The sequence below is a fragment of the Colias philodice genome, chromosome 15 (genome assembly GCF_061535455.1).
Source record: "Colias philodice isolate Cphi_HAF_F1 chromosome 15, ilColPhil1 Martin Lab GWU primary, whole genome shotgun sequence".
In the NCBI taxonomy this organism is placed as follows: Eukaryota; Metazoa; Arthropoda; class Insecta; order Lepidoptera; family Pieridae; genus Colias; species Colias philodice.
In genome coordinates, this window is record NC_143100.1 from 10,016,055 (window position 1) to 10,023,881 (window position 7,827).

The following is a 7,827-nucleotide window of genomic DNA, read 5'->3' on the forward strand; positions in this document are numbered from 1 at the left end:
TGAAAATGTAAATAGAAACCCTTATTGAGATTAAACCCCCAAACAAAGGAGACATTTAATGGTAATGTTTATCGAATTTTTACGTTCCTGTCCGGATCAGGAATCAAACCCGTTTACGAGGCAGGAGTTGTAAACGGCGGGAAACGACTCGGCTAGTGGCAGTAAGGTGATTGCAACGATCTGTTCCCAGCCAATATCCCGCTAGATGGCGCTGAATTCTACATTTCTAGTTTATTTGAGTTTTTGCGTAATTGGAATAGTCATCAAACCTAGGAATAGTCATGGCGGTTACTGAATATTATATTTTATTGAAATATGTTATATGATTGCCTTAAAATCCACCCAATTCGGTAAAATTATGCGTTTTAACATCTGTCATTGCATACAGGGTCGTTTACACACACAGACGTATACAAAAATGATAAAGATTTAACTCTAGATGGCGTGAATGTAAAGCGCGTCACACACGGTGAAGATACTACCTATAATATTTTATCTAATCTAGTAATATTTTATATTACAGTATCTTAAGGTATCCGGTATCAGCGTTCTGACCATCATTTTTCTTTTTTCGCTGTAGAACCGCCATCCTGTTACAAATGACCCACAAAGGAGAATGACCACGGGTGGTATCGGTAAAATTTTAGTTGTGCCACGTATTCGTTATATTGTTAATTCCTATTTGTATTTATAATGATCATATGTATCAATATTAAGTCTTAATTAAACCGGATAAATTGAAATAATAGTAAAAGTAAAAGTTTTTCTTTTGAAACATGTATGAACTTTCGCATTAGTAGGAAGTAGGATTGTTATAAAAATAAAAGTTATATTTGTTGGCGTAAACTATTTTATTGTAATTTTGGGAAATAAATAATGTCAAAATTGATTACCTACAATAAAACGCAGTTTTATTTTATTACCTACATTACACTATTGTTTTTTTTTTATCAAAACATGTATTTGAAGTAGCAAATATGATATTATGCTGATCCAAGCATTTTCACTCAAAACTAATATCACTAATGATTTGTAAAAGTAAATTATTTCAAAATACATTTCATAACCAACAAGTAAGAATAATTATTCATACAACAACAAATCAAAAACACTATTTACTATGGAAAAAAAACCAGGAAGGTGAAAAACATATTTACGATTTCGATGCACTCGACTTTTAGTAAAATAATAGGTAAAAATATTATTATGGTTTTGATCACAGACATATCTGTGGTTTTGATTTTAGCTACTAGTATCAGAAAGCTGCGTGTTCAATGCACGTCGGGGTCCCACAACTGTGGAGGAAGGAAGGTAGAATACCTCCATCGAATAAGTGAAGTTTCTCGACATACTCGATTTGCCGGCCGGCCTCAATGAAGATTGTCCGAAAGTTGTATATGTGCTCTGTAACGAAAAAATTTCGCTAGCGCGATTCAGAGTGAGGTGTCGTACAATATACCTAATGAAGTTTTTCATCTTTTTATTTTACTGCAAATACAAAATAAAAATTAAACAATGGTAATGTAAATTCTAAACAAACTACTACCAAAATACAATTAGAACAAAAATCATTTGACTTGTTTATTTCACCCAGAGGCCAGAGCTGAGGCGGCTCGTGACAAAATTGTATAGGTGTTCACTTGAAATAAAACAACGAAAATACAATAGCGTTCGGGATGATTTATTACAAAAAAATGAGCACCACATTTTATAAATGTCTATAACACTAAAAATTACAAAGTACAGGCTATTTCAAAACGAATTCAATGACTAGGTATCAATAATTAGTAAATCACCGAATTTGCATTCGCGAGCGTAGGTATCCATAGTGTTTGTCACTGACGGTCACTGACCTCTATAACTTATAGTTATAGAGGTCAGTGGTGTTTGTTGTGTAAACATGTATGTATTTGAGTAGTTAGTAGCATATTATATTCTGAATTTCTGATCCATGCCTATTCACTCAAAACTAATAACACTAATGATTTGTAACAGTAAATTATTTCAATAGGTAGGTATTTGAACATTTCCCAACAAGACGTAAGAATAATTATTCGTAGGTATACAAGATACAATAACAAATCTAATACACTATTTATTATTTTATTATTTACTAGCGGTCCGCCCCGGCTTCGCCCGTGGTACATGTTTACGTTTTCTCTCCATAAGAAGTAATAGCTAGAGAGCTAGCGCAAAGCTACCTGTATGTATTTGACCAGACCTGGATTTTTGTGTGTTGATTCCCCTATACCTACTATACATGAGATGAGGAGTCACTAAGCCCAGAGTGGTGGACGGGGCGCGCGCTTAGGTAAGACAGGTGGAAATTTTTGGCGAACTTTGAAACCATTTGACCACGTCTGCCATTTTGATATTTGAAAATAGATTATTATTACTATCGGAAAATAACAATGGCAGACCATTATCACGCGGATAACATTCTGGCAGACACTTATGAAAGTGCTGAAAAAAATACAATTTTGAAAGTATTTGACCAGATCTGCCATTCATATATTTTATTTATTAGGGTCTTCAGCAGACAACAAAACTTTACAGACTTCAGCAGTCAACAAGACTTAGCTTCTACATGGTCAGATGTATATATGTATTACGTTCCCTGACCTTACATCAATGATTTACTTAATTAATGTTTTTATGGTCATTTACATTTAATTTTGAAAACTATGGAATAAAATTTATAAATTTGATGATACAAAACTAAATATACATTTGTAAAGAATCTCAAATATAAAGTTGTGTTGCAAATAACAAATCATCATTTAAATATTTAGTTTATTTCTTTATTTAAGAAACAATTAACAATTTATTACAAAACAACATAAAAAAACACGCATGCATTTATTGAAATGTTCATTCATCATCACTATCGTATGGCGTTGTGTGACTCGTCTTCATAATCCATTGAATCGGATTCTGTAAAAGTAAAACGTAAATTATATAATAAAAGAAATGAGTCATTATAAACTTACCTAGTAAGGCAATGCCTTTGATGTCGCACGATGCCGCCGCGCCGCCAGTGTAGGTACTTCTGCTGCTACATGAAAATATGCTAGGGTTGCAACAAATGGGAAATAAAACAATTGTGATTATTACTATTATGATGTAATCATTTATTCATATTATGTACATTCAAAACAATTGCTATTATTAAATCTGATGTAATTATTTTTTCATAAATATATAATTATTATTAATTACATAATATATTGCACTGTGAAATATTTACGTATCACTTTATTTTTGATGTTCTTAATTGTCTTTTATAAAATTTAAGTGACGCATTCGCATTGGGATCAACAATCCGATAAGAAAAGAATGGAGACAACATATACATAGCTTTGATTTCAATTCTACAGATACAAAATATACAATCTATCTAAAATGATACAACGGATGTTTCCTGCGTTTTCTCGTCAAAATACCGAAACAACGTAATTATTGTATGTTGGGCGTGAAAGTAAAAAAACAAATGAAAAGTGTTTTCCATATGATTATTTATTAAATTTACGCGATTAAGAATAATTTCAACGATACAATTTAGTAACCGAGAATTCAGAGGATTAAAGAAAATACCTGCCTGATCATTTTATCAAACTCTAAAAGAATTATGGTTATTTCGCATCACTCGGTTTATTAGTTTGGTAATAATTATTAAAGGTAGTTACAACCCTAGCCATTGAGTCGAACGGTAGGCAACACAATATCGACTTTGTGCGGGTACATATGGTACATTTCTTCTTGCTGTGAAGCGTAATTATTATTATTAAGATTTTTTAGGCTATTTTGAATCAGCTGTTCTAATTTAATTCTAGAAATTTATTAAAACGTGATTTTTTTTAAAGTATATTATGAGTTTATAAATACCTCAACCAATAGTTATTGTGTCCTATCCTCATTTCTTTATATCTTGGTAGTTAACTAAAGTGTTAAATTTACATAACCTCAACAACAACATTTACACTGCCACTGCACTAAAACTAAACTAACTAGCTCTCTAGCTATAAGAACCATCCTCGTACTTCAAGGGATATAATAAAAAAAGAATTATCGAAATCGGTTCAGCCGTTCTCGAGTTATGCGCTTACCAACACATTTTGCGATTCATTTTTATATATAAGACTAGCGGTCCGCCCCGGCTTCGCCCGTGGTACATGTTTACGTTTTCTCTACATAAGAACCATCCTCGTACTTCAAGGAATATAATAAAAAAAGAATTATCGAAATCGGTTCAGCCGTTCTCGAGTTATGCGCTTACCAACACATTTTGCGATTCATTTATATATATATACTAGCGGTCCGCCCCGGCTTCGCCCGTGGTACATGTTTACGTTTTCTCTACATAATAACCATCCTCGTACTTCAAGGAATATAATAAAAAAAGAAATATCGAAATCGGTTCAGCCGTTCTCGAGTTATGCGCTTACCAACACATTTTGCGATTCATTTTTATATATAAGACTAGCGGTCCGCCCCGGCTTCGCCCGTGGTACATAATATTTACGTTTTCTCTACATAAAAACCATCCTCGTACTTCAAGGAATATAATAAAAAAAGAATGATCGAAATCGGTTCAGCCGTTCTCGAGTTATGCGCTTACCAACACATTTTGCGATTCATTTTTATATATAAGATAAGATTATGTGAAAATAACCAGGAAGGTGAAAAACATATTTACGAAAACATAGTAACATAATATGGCTGTCGCTACAATAATTATATTTCAATTTTATCTTTTTATACCTAGTAGAACTGGCCGACGAATAAAAAAAATCGTATTAGAATAAATACAATAAATTACGGAACAAAAAAAGGATTGTAACTGAATTAGGTATGTTTGTTTCTGGGCACACCGTTTTCGACGACGCGACGCGCGACGTAAGCGTATAGGTATAGGTACCTACTTTGCTAAAACAAACTAATAAAATTGTGTGTCTGTCTGAAAATTCGGAAAAGCATATTTTGCAAGTTTGTAATTACTTTGATAGTTTACCGATTTATAATAATTGTAATTGTAATTGTATAATATATAATTTGCAATGTGGTGAAATTTCATAAAAATCACGGGCCAATTTTTTGTTTTGAATCCCACCGAAAATATAATTGCGTTATTAGAATAATTAATTACTATACCTACCCACGATCAATTATTACAATATAGTCTCAAATGCATACTAGAGAAATATTGCAATTTGATTCAATTAAAATGCATAGCATACAAAAATAAATTCACAACACAAGAAATTCCGCGCGCAAATCATAGCGCGTGTCAATGAAATCAAGAATGTTTTATATCAAGCCGACGCGGACGACGACGCGACGCCGAACAAAAGTACCTACGACGGACGACCACGCTTCGAGTTGCCAAACAACATGAGTAATAAATTGTTTACAAAAAAAACAAGTTTTCCATTTTTCTGTATGAGTAGACAGAACTTCAAAACGCCACCTGCTACGGTTTATATTATGAACGATTGTTATAAAAATAAAAGTTATATTTGTTGGTGTAAACTATTTTATTGATCAATAATTTTGGAATTTAAAATTGTCAACATTGATTACAATAAAACGCAGTTTTATTTTATTACACTATTCTTTTTTTTATCAAAACATGTATTTGAAGTACCATATAATATTATGCTGATCCAAGCATTTTCACTCAAAACTTATATCACTAATGATTTGTAAAAGTAAATTATTTCAATATACATTTCATAACCAACATGTAAGAATAATTATTATTATTCCTACCTACAACAACAAACCTAAAACACTATTTACTATGGGAAAATAACCAGGAAGGTGAAAAACATATTATTATTTACGATTTCGACGCACTCGACTTTTAGTAAAATATAGTAGGGAAACATAATATTATGGTTTTGATTTTTGCTACTAGTATAAGAAAACTGCGTGTTCAAACTACTTGTTTGTCTGTCTGAAAATTCGGAAGTACTTTGGTAGTTTACCGATTTATAATAATATTGTATATATCGTTGTTTAAAAAATATTCAAACACAATAAAATATGATATATGTACTGATTTATCACTGGTTTCAGTGATGAACTGATGAGTCAATTATAGCCACTATACTTTCGTCATACGTGTGTATGATTGATGTGATTTGCAACGTGGTGATATTTCAGAAAAATCACGGGTCAAATTGTCCCACCGAAAATATAACTGCGTTATAAGAATAACTATACCTACGATAAATTATACATAATACAATATAGTCTCAAATGCATACTAGTGAAATATTTTATTTGAATCAATAAAATAAAAAAATAAATAAAAAATAATAATAATACAAAAATAAATTCACAACACAAGAAAATCCGCGCGCAAATCATAGCGCGTGACAATGAAATCAAGAACTTTCGAGCCGACGCGGACGACGAAGGAGCCTAACAAAAGTACCTACAATCATAGGCGGCTCGTGACAAAATTGTATGGCCGTGTTCACTTGAAATAAAACAACGAAAATAGGTACCTACAATAGCGTTAGCAGTACAAAAAAAATGAGCACCACATTATAAATGTCTATTTATACACTAAAAATTATAGAGTATTTCAAAAAGAATTCAATTATTATTTAGCAATAATTAGAAAATCCCCGAATTTGCATTCGTGATCGTATTCATAGTGTTTGTCTACACTAATATTATAAAGAGGAAAACTTTGTTTGTTTGTTTGATTGTAATGAATAGGCTCATAAACTACTGGACATTTTACCAATGTTTGCAAGTTTGTGATTACTTTGATAGTTTACCGATTTATAATAATTGTATACTTATATCATTGTTTAAAAATATTCAAACACAATATGATATAGGTACTGATTTATCACTGGTTTCAGTGATGAACTGATGAGTCAATGTTAGCCACAATACTAATCACTTTCGTCATACATGTGTATGAACTATGATTGATGTGATTTGCAATGTGGTGAAATTTCATAAAAATCACGGGCCAATTTTTTGTTTTGAATCCCACCGAAAATACATATATTACTAATTGCGTTATTAGAATAATTAATTACTATACCCACGATCAATTATTACAATTTACAATATAGTCTCAAATGCATACTAGAGAAACATTGCAATTTGAATCAATTAAAATGCATAGCATACAAAAATAAATTCACAACACAAGAAATTCCGCGCGCAAATCATAGCGCGTGTCAATGAAATCAAGAATGTAATTTTATATCAAGCCGACGAGCGACGACGCCGAACTAAAGTACCTACAGTACCATTTACCTTCAGTGTACAATACAGTTTACAGACCTACGACGGACGAACAATAATGAGTAATAAATAAAAAAAAACATAGTTTCTAAGGTCATTAGTTTTATTTTATTTTATTGTTATTTTCTTTGAACGATTGGAAATGAAATTACTCAATTTTTACACAGAACTTTGATTTATTAGAATTATGCTCATTATGCATAAGATAACGAACGCGAATGCACGACATCTAGCGCGTCAATGTCTAAACATCGCCTTTCGTTTAGACATTGACGCGCTAGATCTGTAATAAGTATATAGTCTATGCGCTAGATGTCGTGCTTTATGTCGTGTTTCGCTTGGCAAAAGTCACGCACACTACTGTAGAAGTGTCAAATTTTTCCGGTATTTTACTGTTGTTTTTCTAAGTAAATATTGTAAATTATTGATTAAAAAGGTCGAACGCGCACACATTTCATTATAGAGAAGTGATAAAATGATTAGTTTTAAAGAAATAGTGTCTGTGTTAAGTGTTTAGAGGTAATCAAAAATGTATGGAGGGACGGTCGGAACATC